This window comes from Drosophila subpulchrella, chromosome X (genome assembly GCF_014743375.2).
Source record: "Drosophila subpulchrella strain 33 F10 #4 breed RU33 chromosome X, RU_Dsub_v1.1 Primary Assembly, whole genome shotgun sequence".
Taxonomy (NCBI): Eukaryota; Metazoa; Arthropoda; class Insecta; order Diptera; family Drosophilidae; genus Drosophila; species Drosophila subpulchrella.
The window spans coordinates 15,409,115-15,432,279 of NC_050613.1; the positions used below are offsets into that span (position 1 = coordinate 15,409,115).

The following is a 23,165-nucleotide window of genomic DNA, read 5'->3' on the forward strand; positions in this document are numbered from 1 at the left end:
ATTTTCTTCTCTATATACTCAAGAGTTAGTAATAATAATTCATCAGAGGACAAAACATACTTTATATTAGCTAATAGATAGATGGATTTATTTATTGAATCGAGAAAATATCATATATTAGGCGTAGAATAAGAAGGTTTCGTTCATAATCTACTCGTGCTGGATAATTCTTATACGAAAGCACCCTTTCGTTCATATTTTTTATAAATATCATATTCAAGGCTCGCATTGTAGCTTCTGCAGACTTTAAATTGATATATTTTTGTGTGTGTAAACAAAAGCGACACAATAGCCTACAATATGTCGCAAAAGTCAATCTTGAATGTATGAAAGAATAAAAAGAAATCAAGTGGATATTAAGAGGTGAAGCGAGGGGAAATGACTGCGGCTCGCCTTGATTTGGAGTCAATTGAAATCAAATCATTCGGAAGCAAATCATACGATATGTGGGTGGGTAGGAACACACATTTACAATTGCTCAATTCGATTTCCGTTTGAGTGCGTCGCCATCATCATCATCATCCTCATCGCAGTCATCGTCATCGTCAGCGGTTCAATGGCAACTTGATCTCTTGTTGATGACGGCGGCAAACTGTCGCAAAATTGCCGAAATTGCCAAACGACGTCGCGCTCGGAGTTTCCGAATTTTCCGGCACACAGGTGAGTGGCTTTAATGGGCTCGTTATTCTGGGACGTGGATTACGCGATTCCGCCGATTCCCTGCCCTCCCAAAATGCCCTTATTAAATGGTCTTGCACTTGATTTGCTACTCATTGAAATCAAAATAGGCCTGAATATGGCCCTACCAAATAGCTATCCTTTCGATTTGGCCATAGCGTTCTGAGGATTACTTTTGTAGCATTCCTTTGATGGAAATGTTAAGGGATGTTTAACAATTGGACTTTGTTTCTTTTATTAAAGAACTGGTTTATAAATTCCTCTTGGCAATCGACTGATGCAAAGAGATCATTATCTTGGATAGCAAATATTTGTAAACAAAAGTTTAAAAAGTTTACAACACCAATTTGTAAGCTATGTTAAATACTATTACTTTTAGCTGAAAAAAAATTAAATAAATGTTTGATCTTTAATAAATACCCCTAACAAAGCTCATTAAATTTTCCCCATTTATACGGGTTATTATAGAGCATCGATTGGTTGGCCAAACATTTTGGTTTCCGCTAATGTTACATAGCCTTTTCTTGGATCTGTTTTATTGTCATGCGATTGCTCTTACCAAAAAAAAAAAAAAGTAACCTGAAGTGGCACTGTTATTTTTATTATTGGATAACATTTTCCCGATTACGCGCACTTGAATCGATTTATTGTTATTGAGGAGCCCCTGCCAGAAGTCAGAATCCCAGCATTCAGTATTCAGAATCCAGCTTTGCTGGCAATGGAATTCGTTTTCTGGCCATAATTACAAGTGCCAAGGGAAGTGGAAGTGGCAATAACAAGGAGCACGTTTCAGGTAAAACCGCGAGGGGTTTTCTGTCGAAACACATTGAGTTTGGAGTCAGGTTGCCAATGCCAATGGGATGATTCGGCTTTCGCTTATTATTTAATTATTTGCTCAATGGCAAATCCTAGGTGAATTTCCCTTTCTCTTACTCTGCCTCCCCCCATCTAATTATATTCCTATTTCTAATTTAATTTCCTCTCGTTGCTGCCTGCCAACCTCAGGAAAATAAAAAGGAAAAAAGCGTGAAGGAGATTCAATCACATTTGCGGCCCATTTCCAGTTCATCATTAGCGCCGGACATTGACAGCCGAGGGGGGTTAAGATGCCATCGGCCTCATCATAGTTTCGCAATTATTAGCAGCACCACCCGAAAACCCCCGGAATCAATCAATCATAATTACAGTGAATTGCAATTATTGTTGCATAGTTCTCGTGCCCCTGACAGCAAATTGCAACTGACGAGTGTCCTGGCTAATGGATGGAGCTCCATTACGCCAGGCAACTTCCTCAGGTGATTAGTGCATTGACTTCGTTAAAAACTAATGCCGGTAAACTAATGGAGTTGGTAAATGAGTTATTTCTAAACGAATGACAAGCCAACAAAATTTGTGGGCTTTGAAATTACTTTTTAAAGTAAATTTAAGGTGTCTAAAAGTATGCAACAATATATTTTAAATACCAAAGTGCACTGAATTTTTTCAGAAAATCGAATATTTCTTTCTTTTCTGAATACTTTTAGACACCTAAAATTACATTTTTAAGTAATTTTAAAACCCTATTAGTGATTTTAATGATCAAATGTGTGGATGATCATTTTGTTATACTGAAACTATCTGTATTAAGTACACATTTAATTAGAGTTTGTGAACCATGCAACGAAGGTTGACTTCATTAAAATCATTTTAATGATTAAATGTGTGGTTACTAATTTCAATACAGTAAAACTATCTCCCTTTACTACAGATATAATATTAGTTTTTATGCCATCGAATATAGGTTGAACTACGCACTTTCAAATCAAGCGTATCGCGGCAGGTCAAAGGTCTGCCAGTCCCCTCCTTATAAAGGGATCCATAGGTCGGGGGCCGTATCGCCGCCAATCGACTTGGCAGACGGCTACTGATACCGATAATACTTGGTATGCAAATTTGATTTGTTGGCCGCCCAGTACGTGAGGGTCTCCCGAAGCAAAAGAGCCAGAAGTGATGGTCGCAGCCGGGTGGCTTCTGCACTTTGTAACTGGTTGTGTAAACACTCCCAAAAATAAAATACCAAAAAAAAAAATAAGGCGACCGTAAAAGGATGGACACAAAAAAAAAAGAAAAAAAATTGTAGAAAGAAAGGGTCAGGATCCGTCAGTCAGTGTGGAAGTATTCGGGTCGGAAAATCAGCATCCAGAGCGCGTCACATGGAGCGGCTTGTCGTGGTAATTGCGTAGCATTTCCATAGATTAAGGGATTTACCCAGACCACCTCCCTGCTCCCCTTTGTGAGCGATATTATACCAGACGGGGTCCAAGACAAAGAACCACCAGCCCGACAGCCAGACCCAAAGATGAGCAACTGAAACCAAAACCGAAGGCAAAGAAACCCTCCTTTTTTTTTTTGTTTTGCCTTGAAAAAGGACAGCTGAGAAGGAAAAAATAATGTTCAAGTGTAGTAAAACGCTTGTGTTAAATACTTTTATTGAGATGGTAAGCCTTTTTATTAGCTCAGACCTAAATAAACAAGGAAAGGAAACGGGTAAGGGGGGCGGCTGCTTTTTTCTTTTGGTCCAGGGGGGCGCGCGCTCGACTTTTATCTGTCCAAAGGGACCGGCGGTATGGGGTTAAGACCTGTGGGATGGTCTTAAATGGGGGTTTCTCCGAGGTCGCAGCCTCATTTAACATACTTTAAACATGTTATTGCAGCCCTGAGAGCTAGAAAACACGGAAAAAACGACACAAATCCCAAAAATTCGCTAAGAAAACAGTGAATAATACAATGGGGAAAAATGCAAACATAAAAAAGGCACAAAAAGTAGCGTAAAATTTCCATTGGAAATTAAGCAATTTCCATTTTTTGACAACAAATGAGATTTGCTTCTAAATTTAGGTAATTAACGGTAGGGTTTTTAATTGAATACTTAAAGGTATTTGGTTGGTAAGTAAGTGAAAAAAGTCCTTGATTAAAGTGTAGTATTAAAAGCAAATCTTGGGCCTTCATAACTTTTTTGCTAACCAGATTTTATGAGACTTAACCCAATCAATTCAGTTAAGGTCTTCTCGAAATGCAACATTAGGAAAAGTCTAGTAAAGTATTTTAAATTTGCTGTTTCTATGGAGGTCTTTAAATAATATCCTCGCCAGAGCTCCTAAAATTCAAATCCCTCATTCAAGACTTTATAGTCTTTATAATACCATCACCCCCTCGAGTCCTTTTTAAATTCAATGTTCAGTTGATTAGGCGTCGCACATGCTGGGCCTCCAAAGCTGAGATTTACACACACCCATTGGAAACACACACCCGTGCCACACACACCAACACTTAGGCAAATCGTATGTGCGCAAAGGCAGCGAAAGAAAGTCATAAAGTGTTGTTTAATGGTATTTTTCTTCCATTACTTACCGTTATTATGCTAATGAGGTCGTTACGCGTATTTGTGTGTATATTTTATTTATGTATTTTGAATTGTGTGTGCCCGCGTGTGAGCTGTGTTACTCCGGAACTCCTCTCTAACCTACACTATAAAAAAAAAACTAACTAACATCTGTCATAACTCGTTTGACCTTCGGCTATTAACTTTACATTTTTTTAATATTAAATATGCCAGCTTCTATAAAAAAACACAATATCTTTCTATTAGAATATATATATTAATATCTTATATTTCTAGAAAATATCCAATATCATATTATATTTCTACTATCTTTTTATTAAAAACTTACAATAAGAAAAGCCATTGTAGTATTTTAAATTGACAACTTCATCCCATTTCTCTCAGTGCCTGCTTTTGCTGTATTTTACATATCCTCGCATGTATTTCCTGCCATATAGACATCATCATGAGGAAAATCAGCATAACAACAACGGCAACAACACATCAACTCCATCCATTTCGAATTGTCTGGCTAATTGAGACGCTGGCTTGTCATTTGTTAAATTCCGCGTAGCATAATTTTGGCCCAGCTCGCCTTTAAATGGCCTACGTCAGTGGGTATTTCCATGGTCCGATTTTTTTGCTCTATGATAGGCGTTTTCTATACCCTGCATATAGCATGAAGCTTATTTTGATCTTACAGAAATACATGTTCATTTATTTTGAATTTGGAAATAAGTTTTGTTTTGTTAATAAATAATGTTATGGTATCTATATATTTAAGATCAATAGGGTTTATAATGCTTTTATACATTTCAAGTTCTTTTTTATACGGATTCCCAAATAATAAATCTGAACTGATCACAAATTACACTTTTATTTTGTGTTTTAAAGAAGTAGGGCTCTATATTTTTATTGAAAGGGTATCCCCTGGTCGAGTGCCTGGACTCAAGGGCTTACTTCTTTTCCGTATTTTTATGGTATTTATATATTTAAGATCAATAGGGCATGGAAGAGTTTATATTGTTTTTATACATTTCAAGTTCTTTTTTATACGGATCCCCAAATAATAAATCTGAACTGATCACAAATTACACTTTTTTTTTGTGTTTTAAAGAAGTAGGGCTCTATATTTTTATTGTAAGGGTATCCCCTGGTCGAGTGCCTTGACTCAAGGGCTCACTTCTTTCCCGTTTTTTTCCCCTGAGCTATGTTGTTGTTAAAGTTTCGCTATGAACTGGTGTGGTGGCAGTCCGCCAGCGGCAACTAAGACGACGACAACGCGTTATGAAGACAACAACTTGCCACTTGCCGCAGCAGCAAAGCCAAATGCGAAATGCAAACACAATGGGGCATTGGCATTAGCAGGGGCATGGGCATGGGTATGGGCATGGCTAGGAGGGTTAGGAGGGGGGTGGCTAATTCTCAGGGTTGGGGCTTCAGTTCTTAGGGCAGGGCTATGGGTTCTAGGGAGCTCTAGCCATTTCTAGCCAGTCGACAACAACCGCATTGGCGGTGGCAGCCAGCAACAACGCGAAGCAACCAAACTTTCCTTCTGAATACGTAAAATGTTTTTGCTAAATGTGTCCCAAATGTCGGGCGGGTACCGCAAACGATTTGCAAAATGGGGGGGGTAGAGTGGGTAATACTTCCTTTTTTTTGAGAGGGGGTTGCGCGACATTTCATTCGATTCGTGGCTAAATAACTTGGTTTTCCAAAACAACCTTGGTCGCTGGTCGATAGTCGTGCGGTTGTTGTCTCTCGCAGCTGTTTGGATTGTTGCGCTGCACCCCCGCCCCCTGGAAAACCACCCGAAGAGCACCCAGCCACCCACCGCACCACCACCCACCACCCCCCTAAAAAGGGCACTTCTTAAGCGCTTTCTTGTCCTGCGGTGGTCGTTTGTTTGTCGTGCACATAAATCCTGGCGCGAGCTGTCCCAAAGGCACTGCCACTGGCAGCGGTGACAGTTGTGTACGTCTCCTGGCCTTCGTCCTTCGTCCTTCTGCTCCTCCGGTCGCTTTTGCCCCACCCCTGCCCAACCCCCACCCCCATCCACATCCCCACCTCATCCTGCTGCACATCGGTGTGCGTGCTAACCGCATACTTAATTATGAAGCCCCAGTCGAAGTCGAGCCCGAAGGAATGGAAAGGAATAGACCAAAAGCCACCTGGACGGCATAAGGCTAAAGGACCAAGGACCAAGGAGCAGGGAGTCCGCGCCAAAAGGACGCAGCTGTGGCTGACTTTAAAGTCATTTTCAATATCTCGAACTCCAATTGTGCACGTTTAGCGAGGTCCCCAGGACACTGCGGGAAAATCGAAGTATCTTTGGGGTTTGAAAATATCATTTTTGGGGATACTCGTTCTTGTCCCAACATAAAAGTTAGAGAGCATCACCATTAGTTGATCAAATATATAAACAGATCCTACGTTGTTTTATTCTTTTTAGTTAAAAGTATTAAAGTAAGACATTTATTTTATGCCATAGAGGCTTAATCACTACTAAACAATAATCAATTATAATTTATATTCAAACCAATAGATGTATTGAAACTTATAGATGTATTCAAAATATATTATTATTTTAACTTAAGATATGTCTGCTTTCTTGAAATTATTTATATATGAACTTTTATAAGCTTAAATACAATTTTAAATTATATTTTGTATACTTAGTTAAATTCACTTTAATTTTTTTATTCTGAGCAATTAGATAAGAATTCGCTATTAAGGAAATGAAACGAAAAGCAAGAAACACAATTTAAGGTAAATATTAAACCAAGGCACAGATATTAAAGATGCAGGGTATGCTTTTTAGTAACCTGCCTGTATATTATATTTAAAAATAGATTAATACCCGTTGCATCTTTGTTTGTGCTATTTTTTGGCCTGTACCTTAAGGACTGCCCTTTTTGCAGCCTCTTGAGCTAAAGGGGGTTCTAAAATCTCCCCGAGTTTAAGGGGGATGGAGCAATAGCCCTGTTTTTCTTATTTTTCACGTTTGTTGTTTTTTTTTTTTTTACTTTATTTTGTACTTGCTGGCGTCAGCTGCTCGACTGGAGATTTCTTAATCTGACGTTCTAATGAATGTCATAAATTTATGGCCAAGTGCTCTCGACTTGAATCTCGATTTTGAACTGTTGGACTGCCTGCCGTGGGATTGGCTTCGTTTCGATTCGATTGGATTGCTGGCCAGTGATTTGCCCCATTGTCTGTGTCGCCATGTTCCTGCCAAAATTCCCCCGAGGGCAGGATGTGGGATTTTTTGGGGCAGCAACAGGGAACTGGGAACTGGGAACAGGGTCGACGTCTGAAGTGGTCAAGTGAAAAGTTAAGTTTTGGCACTTGTCCGGTCCTGGGACCCCCGACAAAACACACCATAGGAATAGACCATCAGCCATAGACAGCCCGAGTATTGTTTTGTTTTCCTTTCGCCTCTGACATCATCATTTTAATCATCGCCTGATGCTGGAATAACAGTTTACCCCTCGACCTCCTCCCTTGCCGCCTGTCAATTTGTTCGATAAGCCAGCGCAGAGATGTCCAGAATCCGGAGACCAAGTGTCCAAGAGTCCAAAATCCGAAATCCGGTGTATATATATATGGCTGGGGGAGGGGAGGGGGGTATTGGATGGGGGAACAGACATGCGACATGGACATGCACGCTACAAGATAATCACATTAAAAAGAGAGCTCCGCAAAACCCGCACCCGAGTGTCCAGTCTGGGAATCGTTGACAGATAAGGGCGCTTGTCCCTGTCGCCATGCATCATCCATGCGAGCCAGGGATGCCGAATTGGCATCTTTATCAACAACTTTTTGTACTCTCTTGAATCACGAAAAACACAAGCAATAAAAGCCTTGAAGTAGTTCCCTTAAAAAATACGTAACAATATTTTCTTTAAATATTATTATTTTTTTTAATCCGATATGAAATAAATTTTTAACTGATAGATTTACTTTCATCTCTGTATTTTTGTATTTTGCTAAAGTATCGCATGTTTAAAATTCATGTTTAAAATATTAATGCAATTAGTTCATATTATAAAAAAAAGTGACTTAAACAGAATAATTAAAAGATATATGGGCTTGACTTTTTAATAAATTATTTAAATTATTTTAAATCAAAACTATAACAATTTAACATATAAGATATAATATAACATAATATATATTTTTTTCTAAAATATTGTATGTTGAATTTTCATGTTGTAAATATTAATATTATTAGTTTTAATAAGAATGATATGTGATTATAAACAGAATAATTGAAACAAATTTATGGGCTTGACTTTTAAGTGAGACTTTATATATTTTCATAAAAAAACAACTAAAACTTAACATTTAACATATTTATTTGGTTAAGCTTTCCACTTGCCTTGTATTTCCATTTGAAGTACATTGCCATAGTCTCAAATAATATTTACTTTATTCATTTCCCGATTTGATCAGTATTTGACAGCACTAATGCTGGACGCAGGGTGAAGTTGCCTTTGTGTCCGTTATCTGGACAGCAAAATATTGGCAAATTGCTGGCTAACAATGCCCGATAGATAAGGGGGGCCCAGACCCACTCGATCAAAATCCCCCCCTCAAAGTGGCCAACTCCAACTGCAAGGAATCCAGCCGGCTTCTCCCCATCCATCCGCTCCACCTCAGTGGTCCTGGCCCATCAGGAGTCCCCTGGCTCATTATTTCATTTAGGGTTTTTATTGTTTTTCGCATGCCATTAGTCAGTTTTGATTTACATGAACGGTCGGGAGGCTTGGGCAATAAAAATAATAAAAACAACTGTCGCTCAACTTAATAAGAAACACAAGCAGAAAGCCAACCTAAAAAAAAAAAAAAAATCAAAATGAAAATAAGTAAAAAAAAAAAGAAACGGAAAATGAGGGAAAATTGGGGATAAGAAATTCGGGAAAAATGTTCATTTCATTTGACGTTTTTGCGAGAGTGAGGGGCAGGAATCATTCAAAATAACTGAAAAAACAATGAAATTAGGCCGAGCCAGGGGACTCTAGAACTGAGAAATCTAATTATTCATCCCCTTGTTTTGGCATTTTCTTCTATTTTTTGTTGTCTTTGTTTTTTGTATTTTACGATGTTTACTTTTGAGTTTCTTTTTGGGGAAACCCACGTAAAAAGAATAAGGAGTCCCAGACATCTGCTCAATGCCCGTCCGTCTGCCACTGAACTGGATTCTCCGAAAGCGGCGCATTAAGTAGAACAGTTGGGACGGCCAGGATTCGGAATACATCCAGATAGGGGGTGCTCCAAGGACCAAGAAACGAAAAGCGCCGAGGAGGAAAAACCGACGCATGCGCGAATTTCCCGACTTTGGCGACGCCTCCGCGCTTTTCCATTGGGAGGCGGCCCCGTTTTTTGTGGCTCTGGGAGCTCCAACGCTTGCGCCTATGAGGCGATTGCCACGCCTGCAATTCCACAACCGGGGGTTCACTGTACATAAGGCACACGCTCTTCGCTCGTTCTGTCTCTTTCTGCACTCATCTATTACATAAAATACCTTTCTGCAATCCATCAAAGCGGCCTTAACCTCGTACTCCCCACTCGCTAGAAATAAGAACAAAAAAAAAAAAAAGAAAAAAAATAGAAAAATAATCACCTGCAATAGCCTGCAGTCGCAGTCCGTCATCATTGATATTTGCCCGGGTGGTTGTGGTTCAGCTCCAATTAATTAATAACCTGCCATGCCAGCACAAACCTTTCAGATAAACCAATAGCTCTCCTTAAAGTTCTTCACTCTTTAAGGCCCCACGTTGGGCGCCATAATTTCAATTATGGCCTCAAAACTTGCCTGGCCAAGGCGAAAGTTATCCGGAACAAAAATTTTTGGTATGGCAAACTTTGGCGCGCGACTTTTCTTTAATTTCTCTTTCGCACTGTCTGAATGTGTTTGGGTGCCTAAACTTAAAGTTCTTTTACTTTCAGCGCTGGAAAGTTGGCTCAGTTCATTGCCGTTGGTGGACGACAGGTGCAATGGCCCAACAAGAAAACAAATGAGCGGGTCCAAAGGCCAAGACGGACTAGGCTGGGCTCATAAATTCAATCTAATATCGAACTAATCGATTATACTCGTATGTAGACCTGTCGGCATTGCGTTTCCGTTTCCGCAACAGGAAGCCCCGGCACGCACACAAAAAACCGAGGCTAAAAACAGAAGCAGTAGCATAACCAATAACAGAAACAGTGGCAGAAACATAAGGCAAAGGGTTAAGGATTTATTAATAACCTGCCATTGAGGGGTGGGGATTGCAACTACGTAACCCCGTAACCCCTCATTCGGGATCAACAGCACCGGAGAAAAAATAAGTCTTCAGTTTAATTTAATGAAACCACAAAATATAAATTCGAATTACAAATTTTGTATCAGGATAATGTTACGAACACTATTACATGCATTTTGTAAAAACATTTACATTTTTTCCTTCAATACTTTTGTCTAGCACTTTAACACTATACTATCAGAAAAAGTTGGAGAAAACTTTTTTAAATGCTAACCTTTACTCAACCATTAAGCATTCTTTTACCTTTCTCTTTCACTTTGAAATATTGTATTATTATTTGCGGGCCCAACTTTATAATATTAAATATGCGCTAACAAAAAAGTTTGAATAACTAGCACACAAAAATTCATTTTATTCTACTACCACAAAAAGTTTAACAAATCGTTTTCAAACTCCCACATTTACTTTAACGTTAAGACTTCTTACAAGTTCAGTTTGAAGTTTATGTGGATTTTGGATTCCTGTCAATAAACTATTTATCACTTGTAAGAAGTTACACGCAACTGGAATGTATTATAACTTTAATTGGTTACCAACAAAAAATGGAATAACAAATATTAAATGTATATTCGTAAAATAATTCTTAGGATGTATGGGAATTCTTGCATTCCAAATTTGCTTTCTGAATTGGTTTTTGGATAAAAAAAAATCTAATATATTTGTTTTCTTTCTGTGCAAACCCGTTGACGTTGTCCTCATCAGAAACGGAGTCACAGTCATTTCGTGCTGAGTTGGCGCTTCTGGTAACGAGCGGAACCAACAAATGTCCTGGAGACGGGGTTCTGGGGATCGTTTCGGTTTTTATAACGTGACAACACGCAAGGTTGGGACTCAGGTTCAGACTCTGGAGAAGGAGCAGGGGGTGAAGACACGGGCATTTTTGGAGAGGGGCCAACATGAACAGGACATGAACATGTCACCAAAAATTCCCCCTTTGCAGACGCGAATTTGATGGGACTGGAATTAAACCCTTGCACATTACCCTTAACTTCTTGCTGTTACCATAAATTCGACGGGGACACAGAAATCAATGTATTTCATTAATGGCCCGAATGTGTGCCGGCTCTAATAGGCTTTATTGCCTTTTGCTATTATTAATATTGGCATGCAACAAGGTCGATCAGGACACGCTAACTAAAAGCCATCAACGGAACACCAGGGCGAACATACGGGAATCCCCTGCCCTTTTCCGCCTTCGACGCATTTTGAAAATCCAATTAAATCTGGCTGCCAGCAAATCTTAATGAAATAATTACAAAAAGCCCGGTTAATTGAGGGGGAAAATAGACTGGAACGCGAAAAGAACTTAAACGAATCAGGGTTTCAGCGGGAAAAATATTTGGGGGCCGAAATTTAATGGGATTTAACCAATTCTTGCCGAAAGAGTTAACACCTTAAAGCATTCCTTCAGATTCTCAAATGATTTTTCAACAATATAACATTTTAGGATTTAATTATGGGCACCAGTTTCCTTCTACAAAACATTGCTTTCTCCAAAATATATTTTATGAGCATAAGGCTGTGATCTTTTTTCGCTTTTAACATAAACTAAATAATTGTATAAATTAAAATAAAATAAAAATGTTACATGTTGTACAATTTTATATATCTTTAAAGCAGATTTAGTGGTCTTAGAATAGTTTAAAATATGACAATTTCTGAAGATTTCTTCAGATTTATCATGCCATATCTGTCTGAGTCCTGGAGGTCCAACTACAAGGATGGCAACTACAAATTGCCGGCCATGTCCGGTCATGGGTTGCTGGTTCATTGGGTTCGCATAGGGTCAAGGAATGAAGAGCGGGTTGCGCACTTAACAAACTCGTAAATAACCAGAACAATGCGAGTGGCGATCGAGTGACGGAGGCCCAGGCGGATGTTGCTGAAATTGAATAAAATGCAAATTTTATTTTTCATTTTTATTTATTTTTTCGCTACATACACATATTTTTTTGTACGAAAACCAAACAAAAAAATTCAACGCGTGACAATTTGGCAATGTCACAAAAATGGCAAGTGTGTGTGGGCACTGGAAAATAAAAGGTTAAAGTGTACGTACATTAAAAAAAAACTTAAGAAAGAAGTACGAGCTTTAACATTTAAAATAAGGAAGAATAAAATCTGATCTTTAAAAAGAAAATTCAAATGTTTTGTAAAAAACAATTCCAATTTTATTGAAGGTTTTCTGGTTTTCTTTCTTTCTGTAATGTGCATGGTTTTAACAAGAGCTTGAATCAAACTTTTCAACCCATTTCCCTCAGTGTCGGTTTTTCATTTTTCCTTCCTATTATTTAGATATATTTTATTCAATTTTTTATGGCCAGCCGACATTACGCCCGGAAATATTAACGCATGTGCGACGTCGGCAAACATCGGCGACTGGATTGGGTGTGGGTGTATTTGAATGCGAATGTTTGAATACAAATTCAGTTTGCCATTTTGACACACATGAATGACCAGCAAGTGGACGGGGCTCTTTTTATTATATATATGCGTTTCTTTTTTGTGCGAAATTCCATTTCCAATGTCCTCCTCTCATATTTTTTATACACACAATTTTTTTTGTGTCGCTTCTTTATGCTCGCATGAATAAAAAATTCGACTGGCAACTGCAGCGAAAGGTCCTTGTGGTCCTTGCTAGACAAAGGACCAAAAAAAAAAAATAGAAAACATGAAGTGGTTGGCTGGTGGGTAGGTTAAAATCAATCGCTTCGTTTTAGCGAACGCATTTATTTTCATTTCGCCCAGATTCGGACCGCTAGATTTCCATCTATGACGTATTCCACAGCCTCAGCTTCATACAATCAGAATCAGATTCAGATCCAGATTCCCAGATTCCGTATTCAGATTGTCCGAACCATTGCCTGCGGGTAATCTCCCAGCCCTTGGACCCCTGCTACCTTTTCATATTTGGCAAATTTGAGCATATTTTATCACCATTACCGAATGCCGTGACCCGCAGGCAGAGGGTAAAACCCAAGCCAACCCACCCACCCACTCACGTGGAGTCCCAATATTGGCACCCGCATATGAGGCTTTGTTTAGTAAACCGGCAACCCTTTTGCCAGCCTCAACCCGCATCCCCATCCCCATTCCCAACCCCATCCCCATTCCCATCCTCAGCATCCACATCCAATCAGGATTTTCTGGGTCCTTGCTGCCACTTAGGAAAATAAATAATATTGGACAGCCTGCCAAGGAACACGAGAAAAATTTGTTTAAACAAACTGGGAAATTTATGAATACGCTGAAGTTTCTTGGGCTCAAAAACGAATTGCATACTCTGGGATACCTAGCCTTAAGAAAAAAGGTATAAATAAGATATCTTTTCTTGGAAAACAAATTTCTTTAGGAATTATTTACTATTTTTAGTGTTTTGCCTTGGCATCACAAAAACGTACTTTAAAATACGAAAGTATTTTAAATTAAAAAGTTATTAATGTCAAGTTATGTATGAAAAACGTTTTAGTTTATTACATGGTTTCCTAATATTTATTTAAGTTTTCTAGTCATATCTGTTTTAGTCTTTGGCATTTTTAGTTTAGATATATTTCATCTATTTTAATCTTCTACGACAGGACTATTTCCCATTTAAAAATTTTATCACGGCCTATTTCACAGTAAATTGATATTTATGGTCAAGTCTTTTGTTTTAAGGGAATACCCATAGTACTTATATTTTGTTAGTGTTAAGAAATTTCAAAAAATAAATGAAATATTTGTAGGTCTTTTATATATAATCCTTAGTAAAGTAATCAAATAACTAATCGGCAAAACAAGTTGTTTAACTAAAAAATATATTAAACTAATCAAGCTGTGTATAGAGTGTCTCGAAAACTTTAAGATCATATCGACTGAACCACCACCGATTGACCTTTGACCCTTTGCGTGCATGTGCATCAACCTTTGATTGATTGACACCTTCCTTTTCCAAGAAATGGTGCACCCTGCCACTTGGGAGTCACCTGCCACATCTCCCAGCCCAGATGTTTTCCCCAAAAAAAACAAGAGCATAAAGTAATAAACACAGATTGGCTCCGGAGGACTTTGGAGCAGATGCTTTTGGGCCAACAACAATCTAAGTAGTGCTTTGGGTCCACGGCAATGAAAGAAAAGAAATGTTATTTCATAATGCAAATTGTGTCTGCTTTCCTTTATTTTTTTTTTACATTTTTATTATTTCTGTGTAGAGAGATGGGACGATGGTATTAATGTCGAATGTCAAGCGAATGAAGTGACGTCCAATTGAAGCCACGAAGGATATGGAAATGGGGCAGAAATAAGAAAAATGCGGTATTTAATGTGAATTACACCACTGTGACCACAAGGCGATTGCAGTGCCCAAGAATCGAGGCCAAAAGACCGAGACGAAAGACCCTCGATCATCGTCATCGTTGGCACAAATGTAAATTTTCAATTTAAATGCAAATATCAATTTGTCAATGCGGCGCTGTGGGGCGGATTTGAAAAAAAAAAGAAGTCGAAGGAAAAGCGAAATCCTTGCATTTTAACTAGTCAGGCGTGGTCAAAGGAGAGAAATATTCGAAAGTCTGGAGCGTTCAATTCCCACGTGGCCGTGACAGTCAGTCCTGGCATTTAGCCATCATCATAACGCCAGCGAAAGGACGCCCAAGGACTGCTCCATCCACACCACACCATACCATACCATCCCAGTGGATACATCCATCCATCCATCCTTGCGACCAAGGATACGACGAACAAACGGCGCTGATTTCCTTGTGGGTTGCTGATGCTGGCTGGTCGCTGTTTTGTGCCTAATTAGGAATTCACATCATTTTTTATTTGGGTTAAAATTATTCAAAAGTGGCAAAGACCCTGAGCCGCACTCGCAGGCCATCTTCGAGGCGGCTTTTATGGCCAGCCGAGGAGCTAAATCTGCGTGCGGTCAGGACAACCACCCACCGCACCACCCTCCCAACCGCCGAACCGCCCAAACCACCCAAAAACCCATCACCCCATCGGTAGCAAGAGTCCTTTTGCCCCTGGCCATCAGAAGAGCTCCTCAAATGAACTTCACTCAACTGGACTCGGCGGTTATGGTAACAGGCACAACTAAGTGTTGCACTCTAGGAATGAAAACTTAAATGATTTTTTTTATAATTTTAAAAATAAAATAAATATTGCTTAGTATTATTTTGAATAAATTAAATAAAAGTATTTTTTAAAGAGGATAATGAAACATATTTTAAGTGAAATTAAAAAGAAAGGAATTAAAATATTGTGGGTTTATTCAGTTCTATCTTAAGAATTTTCTAACTCATTAAGTATCTGGACTTTGAGTTCTTAGCACTAACCTACATTTACAATATGTGGTAAAAACTTTAACGGTGTAGCTATACTATTTTGGACTCATTTGTATAGATATCGGAAAATGTATTTTCCAAATCTAAACCCTTGAAATAGTCTAATATAGCCGTGCTACCCTCTCCTGCGCCGATAAGAATAGGTGCAAAATTAAACATATTAAAAGTTTTTACACCTAGGTTGATGAATTTTTTTTTACCAATGCTACTGTGCAACCAACCCTTTTGAGATAATTTTTTTTTCCCACTTTACCGCTTAATATTTCCAACCATTTTTCCCCTCTGGCCGGGGCACTTAACAAACTGTCGCGGTGGCGGGCTCAACTGAGATGAGGAGTTCGTAACTGAAGGCTTGAGATGGAAGTTGCTGGCCAGGGCCAAGTAATAAAAATGCAATTACACAGCCCAAACCCACACTTAACCCCCTACTGCCGGCCTCAATTTGATTCACTTCATCAGCAGGAAAACCGACGCATTAAAAAAAAAAAATATATATATATATATGGGCCGACTGCTCTGGCTGCATGCAAAATGAGCCCGAAGTAATAAAAACCAAAATAACCCAAAATGAGAATAAAAAGAAAGGCAACCGGAGAAAGGCTGGAAAAGCTGGAAAAGGTGTAACCATTTGACAGGGGGAAGCGTTAATGAAATGCGCCGAAAGGGTTAAGCCAACTCGAGTCGCCCACTGGATGAACCCTGACCCCCTCTACGCCCCTTTTTCTGCCGGAACCCCCCTTTTTGTTGGACATGTGACACGCTCGCTTAACTTGGTCCAAACTGTCAACAGGTTGATGGCTTGGTCCTCCCAACCAGCTGGTGGTACCAAGGAGCCGGGGCTGAAGTCCTGTCCACTCCTGTACCATCGTCATCATTAACATTTCAAACGACGAGTCACGCAAACGTTAAAGGCAGAATATGAAGCAAAGTAAAAATATACAGCCAACAAAAAAAATACAAACGGAAAACAACAGAATTTGAATCTGTTTCTCGGATTTTTTTTGGGGTGGGGTCTTACGGAGCGTGGACAGTCGGCCATATCGCGTGTCAATTGCTGCCGAAAAGCAAAAGTCGTCAGTCAAAGTGAAAACGAAAAAATGAAAGCCGAAAAAAACGCCGAAAAAAAATGAACTCACAAAATGTACAGGACTTGGGAAACAAATGTGAATACTCTATAAATGAAGGAAAATTTTAAAGTACATTTTTAAATATTTGTAAAAAAAATATTTAAAACTAATAACATTGGGTTAAAAAGAATTAAAAAAGTTGGCTCCCATATTTTGTAATACTTGTTTTTAAGACTCACAAAATATTTTTTAAAAATATATGATGAAAAAGTGTTTTTTTTTGTGGGAAACAATGACTTAAAACACATCTATTACTATTTTCTATTTTAATAAGCATTATAAACTCTCTTTAATATATTCCAGATATACGTACTCTTTGAATTCTATTTTAAGAAGATGTCCTTTAAAATATTCTTACCCATTTATCAAAGAAATATACCCCATAGAAGTATTTTCGGAAAAATAAAAATAATTACTTGAATGTTATGCTACAGCTTTCACTTTTCACATTTTCCACGATTTCCATGCATTGCGTGGGCAATTGCGTGGGCGTACTTTTCCAAAGGGGGCATGGTCGCGTTTTGAAGAGACAGAGGTGGGTGGAGGGGGGTTTCTCTGCCATGGACAGGTTGAGTTTCTCATTTTCATTTTTCCTCAATTTTTTTTTTTTGTAATCGCTGAACTTTTTTTTGACTTCCGCTTGACATTGTTTGATTGTCGTTTAATTGAATTTAATTAGCGTGAGGCGCAGCAAGGACGCGGTCACCACCCCCCTCCATTTTCCTTTTCTCCTCTTCTCTTTTCAACTTATTAATGGCAGTTTAACTTTTATGAGTATGTTGTGGCTGACAACCGCGATTCTTTTCTTTGGCCGTAGTGAACTTTTTTTTTTGTATATTTATATATTCGTGGGAACTGTCTGCGGTTGTCCGAGCCACCCTGGTGTTATGTAAGTATATGCCCCACCCTCTTTGAGATCCGAGTCCCTTATCCTTGGATCCCCCCATCCAATTTGGCGTCCCTCACATTGAAAGTGCAGCTTATCGCTTTTCAATCACCCGAAATCGCTTAAGTGCGTATTGTATTTGCGCTTGCCACGCAATTTTCTTGTTATTTAAGGGTCCTACCTCCCGAACCTTAACCCCACAGTGCCCCCCTCTTCCACCGTGGCACTTAGCACCTTGGTGACTTAACCGCACTGGCGAACGCACTAAATGAAGCTTGGCACGCACCAACAAATACTTGTACTTGTGTACTGGAACAACAACAACAGCCACCCTCGACTGAGGTGTATTTAAGTTTTAATTGCCGGCAATTAAAAGTACATAGATACAGTTAGAACCGCCCACCCAGCCACTCACACACACAAACGCATGAAGGATGTGTGCTAGATGCAGATATGAATACGCGTGCATGCACTCGAAGAAAAAGCGGTCCTTAAATAATGTATCTAAGATGTATTGTGTGTATTATGAAATTAACCATTTTAAACATAAGTCAAATGGGAATAAATAAATAAAATGAGTTTTATTTAATTTGAGTTATAAATTATTCTGATATAATTATTAAAAAAAAACTTTTAATAGATGCAATCCCTAAATGTTGTATTAAACTGCACAGAGAAAACTATCCAAGAACATTGTTCTTGAATTGAGAACATCCGTTCTTAAAAAGTACATTTTTGTATCAATATAAGAACGAAATGGTAAGATGAGAAAAGGTAAATTGAGTTTTTAAAGGACTGAACTAATAGTTTATTTGTACATACAATGTACTTAAATACCGCCAATTCAACTTGATTCGAGCAAAATAAAAACATTTTTAACTTAAAAATGTCGTTCTATTTTTAAGAACATTTTCAACTCAGATGAGAACGTCAGAATTTTCTCTGTGTATTATTAAATAAACCATTTCAAGCATAAGCCAAATAGGAATAAAAACATAAACTAAATTTTATTAAATTTGAGTTGTAAATTATTCTGATATAATTATTATAAAAACTTTTGGTAGATGCATTCCCTAAATGTTGTATTAAGCTGCACAGAGAAAACTATCCAAGAACATTGTTCTTGAATTGAGAACATCCGTTCTTAAAAAGTACATTTTTGTATCAATATAATAACGAAATGGTAAGAAGAGAAAAGTTAAATTGAGTTTATTTAACAACTTTTTGATAAGTATACACTAAGGACTGAACTAATAGTTTATTTGTACATACAATGTACTTAAATTCTGTCAATTCAACTTTATTCGAGCAAAATAAAAAACATTTTCAACTTCAAAATGTCGTTTTAGTTTCAAGAACATTTTCAACTCATATGAGAACGTCAGAATTTTCTCTATGTGGTATTGTGTATTGTAGACATTTGAGTTTTATAAGTATTATGTTTAGAATAACCCTTCTGAACATAAGTAAAAATAAAATGTAAATAAGTTTTAACAAGGTGTTGAATCAATTATACAAAATGCATTAAAAAATTTTTTTGACTTAGGTATTAAAAATTTCATAGATATAAAACTAAACTAGTTGTTACTAACGTTTTATAGTTCCTACTGATAAATTTCTTAGTTTAATATATATATTAAGTACTAACTATTTTTTTGCAGTGCCTTTACAGCCATTGTATCGCATTGAAAAGCAATTGAGATCGAGGCAAATGTAAGCACTCGATAGAAGGACTCCGCCATATGTACATATATGTATATAAAGTTCCTGGCAATTAACGTTAGCGATTATGACACTGATGTTAGAATGGGTGCAAAACTGATGGGTAAAATCCCGCGTAGGTGTTGCCTTAGTCGTTTATAAATTCCAATTAACCGCCTTTTGGCTTTAAGAGGAACCCCAGCCCGCAGCCGAGGGACTAATTAAAGAGCCGGGGAGCTCCGGAGGATGAAGAACCTTGAACTGGAGAACTGGAGAACTGGAATCGAAGTGAGAGAACGCCAGAAATGCGCCAGAAAGTTGCGACGACTTCCCAGACACAGATGCAGACACAATCCCAAACTCCCGGCACTTTTCGGCCACGCTTGGCATATTAAAAATATGTATAAAGCACAAACTTTTGGCCGCCTCTGTCGTACTTTCACACTTTGCCTGATTAAAACGCCGCCAAGAAAAGTCGAGGAAAAGCCAAGCCGAAGGAAATGAAAGCGAGTGCGTTGAGTTAGAGGTTGCTGGGTTGCTGGGTTGGGCGGTGGAAAGTTGGAAAATGGGGGGTGTGGCAAAGTTTTTGGCACTGCCAGCGGTAGCGGCAAAAGGCTTTAACTACATTGCAAAAAGCAAAAGCAGAGGCAGAGGCAGAAGCCATAGCCAAACAGCCGGTGTCCTTGAAAAAGTCTCGCAGGACGCAGGACGCAGGACTCGGGACGCAGAACTGGCCTATGGAATCTCCGTGTTTATGTACCGACAACTTTCCGCTTTCATTTCCATAAAAATGCGTTTGCTAATTTCATAACTAAGTCAGAAAGTGCGGGGATAAAATGATTGCACTGAGGAAAAAATGGAAGCAATTGTACACTGATTTAACGAAGTTGTATAAAACAATTTAAATTGAGTTGATACTAATATTGCCCTAGATGAATATGATTATTTTCTACAATCTAGCTAAGTTATTAAATTTATATAACATTTATTTAATATTTATTTAATAATTAAAGTAAAGTTAAACCAAATGTTAAATGTTAATGCCAAAAATAAAAACTAAATTTAATTAAACTAATTTTAATTTTATGATCAAAATGAAATGAATGAAAAAACCTTAAATAATCTGTAATTTGGCAGTAAAGAAATAAATTATAGAATAATATTTAAGTCTGCTCTGGCAGATATATAAGCTCAAACTTTTATAAATGATTTTCCAATTTTACAATATTATTTGAATTTCAATTTTTTTTTAATTTTCTAAAGTAAATATATTTCTTTTCTATTAAATATCCTACATTTTTTAATGTGCTTGCCGGCGACGAGTAGAAACTAATTGCAAAGAAAATACACAAAAATCCTTTGGATGCGGACTCGGATTTGGATTCGGATGCGGATTCACATGCAGAGACTCATTAGCTTTGCTTCAGTTAATGCAAAATCAAGTTGCCACCAAGGTGGCCCGAATCCCAGACCATCTGTCTGCTGCGTGAGCGTTAATCATCATCCTATACGCGTAATTACAGAGTCAGCGAGGAAAAGAAAGCAGTGGGAGAAAGTGGTGGTCGGTAGTCGGCTAAGGCAGAAGAAGAACGCAAATGGATGGGGCAAAGTCAAGGCGCAGCACCAACAGAATATTAAAAAGACTTTTGCCAAAGGAGTTGAAAGGAGCCCCGGGGAGATGGGATGCTTCTTTACATTTACAGCCAAAAACCACTGCGGTTGCAGTCACTTTTGTGGCGATGGCCAAAAGCCGCAAATATTATTAACCACGAATCAGGCGTATTCAGAAATCCCATTCCCAGACCCTTTCTTCTCTTAAAAACCAAGAAAACCAAATTCACTTCATTAGGCGAGCATAGATTTTATTCAAGCGTGTGTGTGGATTTTTATAGCATACTTTTTGGGGCCAGCAAAAAAGGGTATTTGTACTATCAATGGGGTTTATTATGGAATCATATATATCTTTTGTAATTATAATTGTTTTAATTATATGTATTAATTGAGAAAGCTTTTTATTTTACTAATAAATTAAAAACAACACATCCATAATTGAAAATACCATTTTCTTATATTTTTTAGGTAAAACGCTACCCACATTTCTCGCCCAAGCTTACCAAAAATAACCCCATCGAGTGGCAAGGACTTAGGGCATTGGGATACAGATGGACTGCAAGATGAGGAGGCAGCAGGAATCCTCGACGGAATGTCAACGAAGAGTGTTGAGTGTCAAAGACGGATGCCAGGGCGAATTGCTGGCAATCAAAATCCGAAATCCGCTCAAAGCCTGTAGAAAAAAAAGGGGTGGGGATGGGGCTGCAGGGGCGTAGACTGGGAATGGGGGAACTGTGGCGATAACACCGAATGCTCAAAACAGAAAAGCACTTAACTCTTAAAGGCGAAATGCTTGTAAAATTTAAGCCCTACTTAATTTGCGATATTCTCGTAAACAATTGCCCGCGGCAATCTCATTGTGGCACTTGTCACCGGCCTTGCGCGTCGGGTGGTGGGTGGTGCTGGGTGGTGTTTGTACGGATTGAGTGGCTTGAGAGTGGTTCTGTTCCGTGACAAACACCACCCCCACCCCCACCACTCTTTCCCAAAATTTTTACTAATTTTAATAAAGCGCCGGAGACAAAGGCGTCGTCGCCCCAGAACTTCTTCGCAGGGGGGTTGTTGGATGAACAACGAAGACGCCGCAACTCGATATCACAAGACAAAGGCTCACATCAAGAGGAAACCACAGGCTATGGCTACACCTACGCCTTAACCCGCCCCACCTGCCCCCATCCCCACTTAACCCCCTAAAGTGTGTGCGACAAGGGGTTAAGGGGCTGGGGGTACTGGGTGCTGCCACATAGCATTCCGGCTTATTTCTTTCAATTTCGGCTTTTACTCATTTCGCGACGCGGTTTCTCATTATGCAGACACAGCCCGCAAAAAAGCCGCTAGAGATGGAAATTGAAAAAAGTTGCGAAAACGCATGTTATAAGCCCTTTGATTACAAATAATTGTTTAGTCAATTGGATCACCTAAAGAGGTAATGTAGTACTTTTATTTTAAACTCCCGCTGGCTCTTAAACAGGGGTGGTCAAAAGTATTTACACAAATCAAATGTTAAATATACACACAATTTGATCTAACTTCATGTACATTTTGCCATCAATGGAAAGGTCATTTAAATTCCGTTTAAATACTTTCTTAACCCATTCGGTACATATTGAAAAAGTGGAATTTTTGTGGAAATTCTTGAAAACTAAAATGTTTTGATGCTAAAAGTTTTTACAAACTAAACTAATAGTAGTTAGTTAGGTTAGGTAGTAATAGTAACTGCAAAAAGAATTTTTCAAAAATTGTTTTGCTTATATTTTTTATGATACATATTTTTACTGTAGATCTATTGGTTTTCCTATGCAATATTTTAAGATCTACCAACAATGGATAATCTTTATAAGATTATTTTTTGATTAGATGGTATTGCTTTGCCTTTTGTGTAAGTTCTCTTACTTATTTAAATGATTAAATAGCCCATTTTAATTCTGACTGATTGAGTTATTGGATTATTTTCTAGCCTGCTCCAGCTGACGGCTGTAATAATATAAAAGTTCGAATTGGACACGAATTTTCCATCAGCGATCTACGTTTTGGCCAAGGCCACCACTAGCCCCAAATGAAATTTTCGTGTTCGGCGGTGGAAAGCTGGAAAATTCGAGGATATAGAGGATGTGGGGAGGGGGCTAGGTTTTGTATGGGAAATGTCTTTCTCGTGGCAGAAACCGCGAG

At 38.4% G+C, this 23,165-nt stretch overlaps 1 long non-coding RNA gene across 1 annotated transcript in view; it reads left to right on the plus strand.

Moving 5' to 3' along the window:
* Window positions 1-21,568, plus strand: part of LOC119557561 — a 120,706-nt gene extending 99,138 nt beyond the window's left edge. The window contains exon 3 of the long non-coding RNA XR_005220100.1: window positions 21,465-21,568. This is a non-coding gene — a long non-coding RNA (uncharacterized LOC119557561). The remainder of the gene's footprint in view (window positions 1-21,464) is intronic.
* The last annotated feature ends 1,597 nt before the right edge of the window (window positions 21,569-23,165 follow it).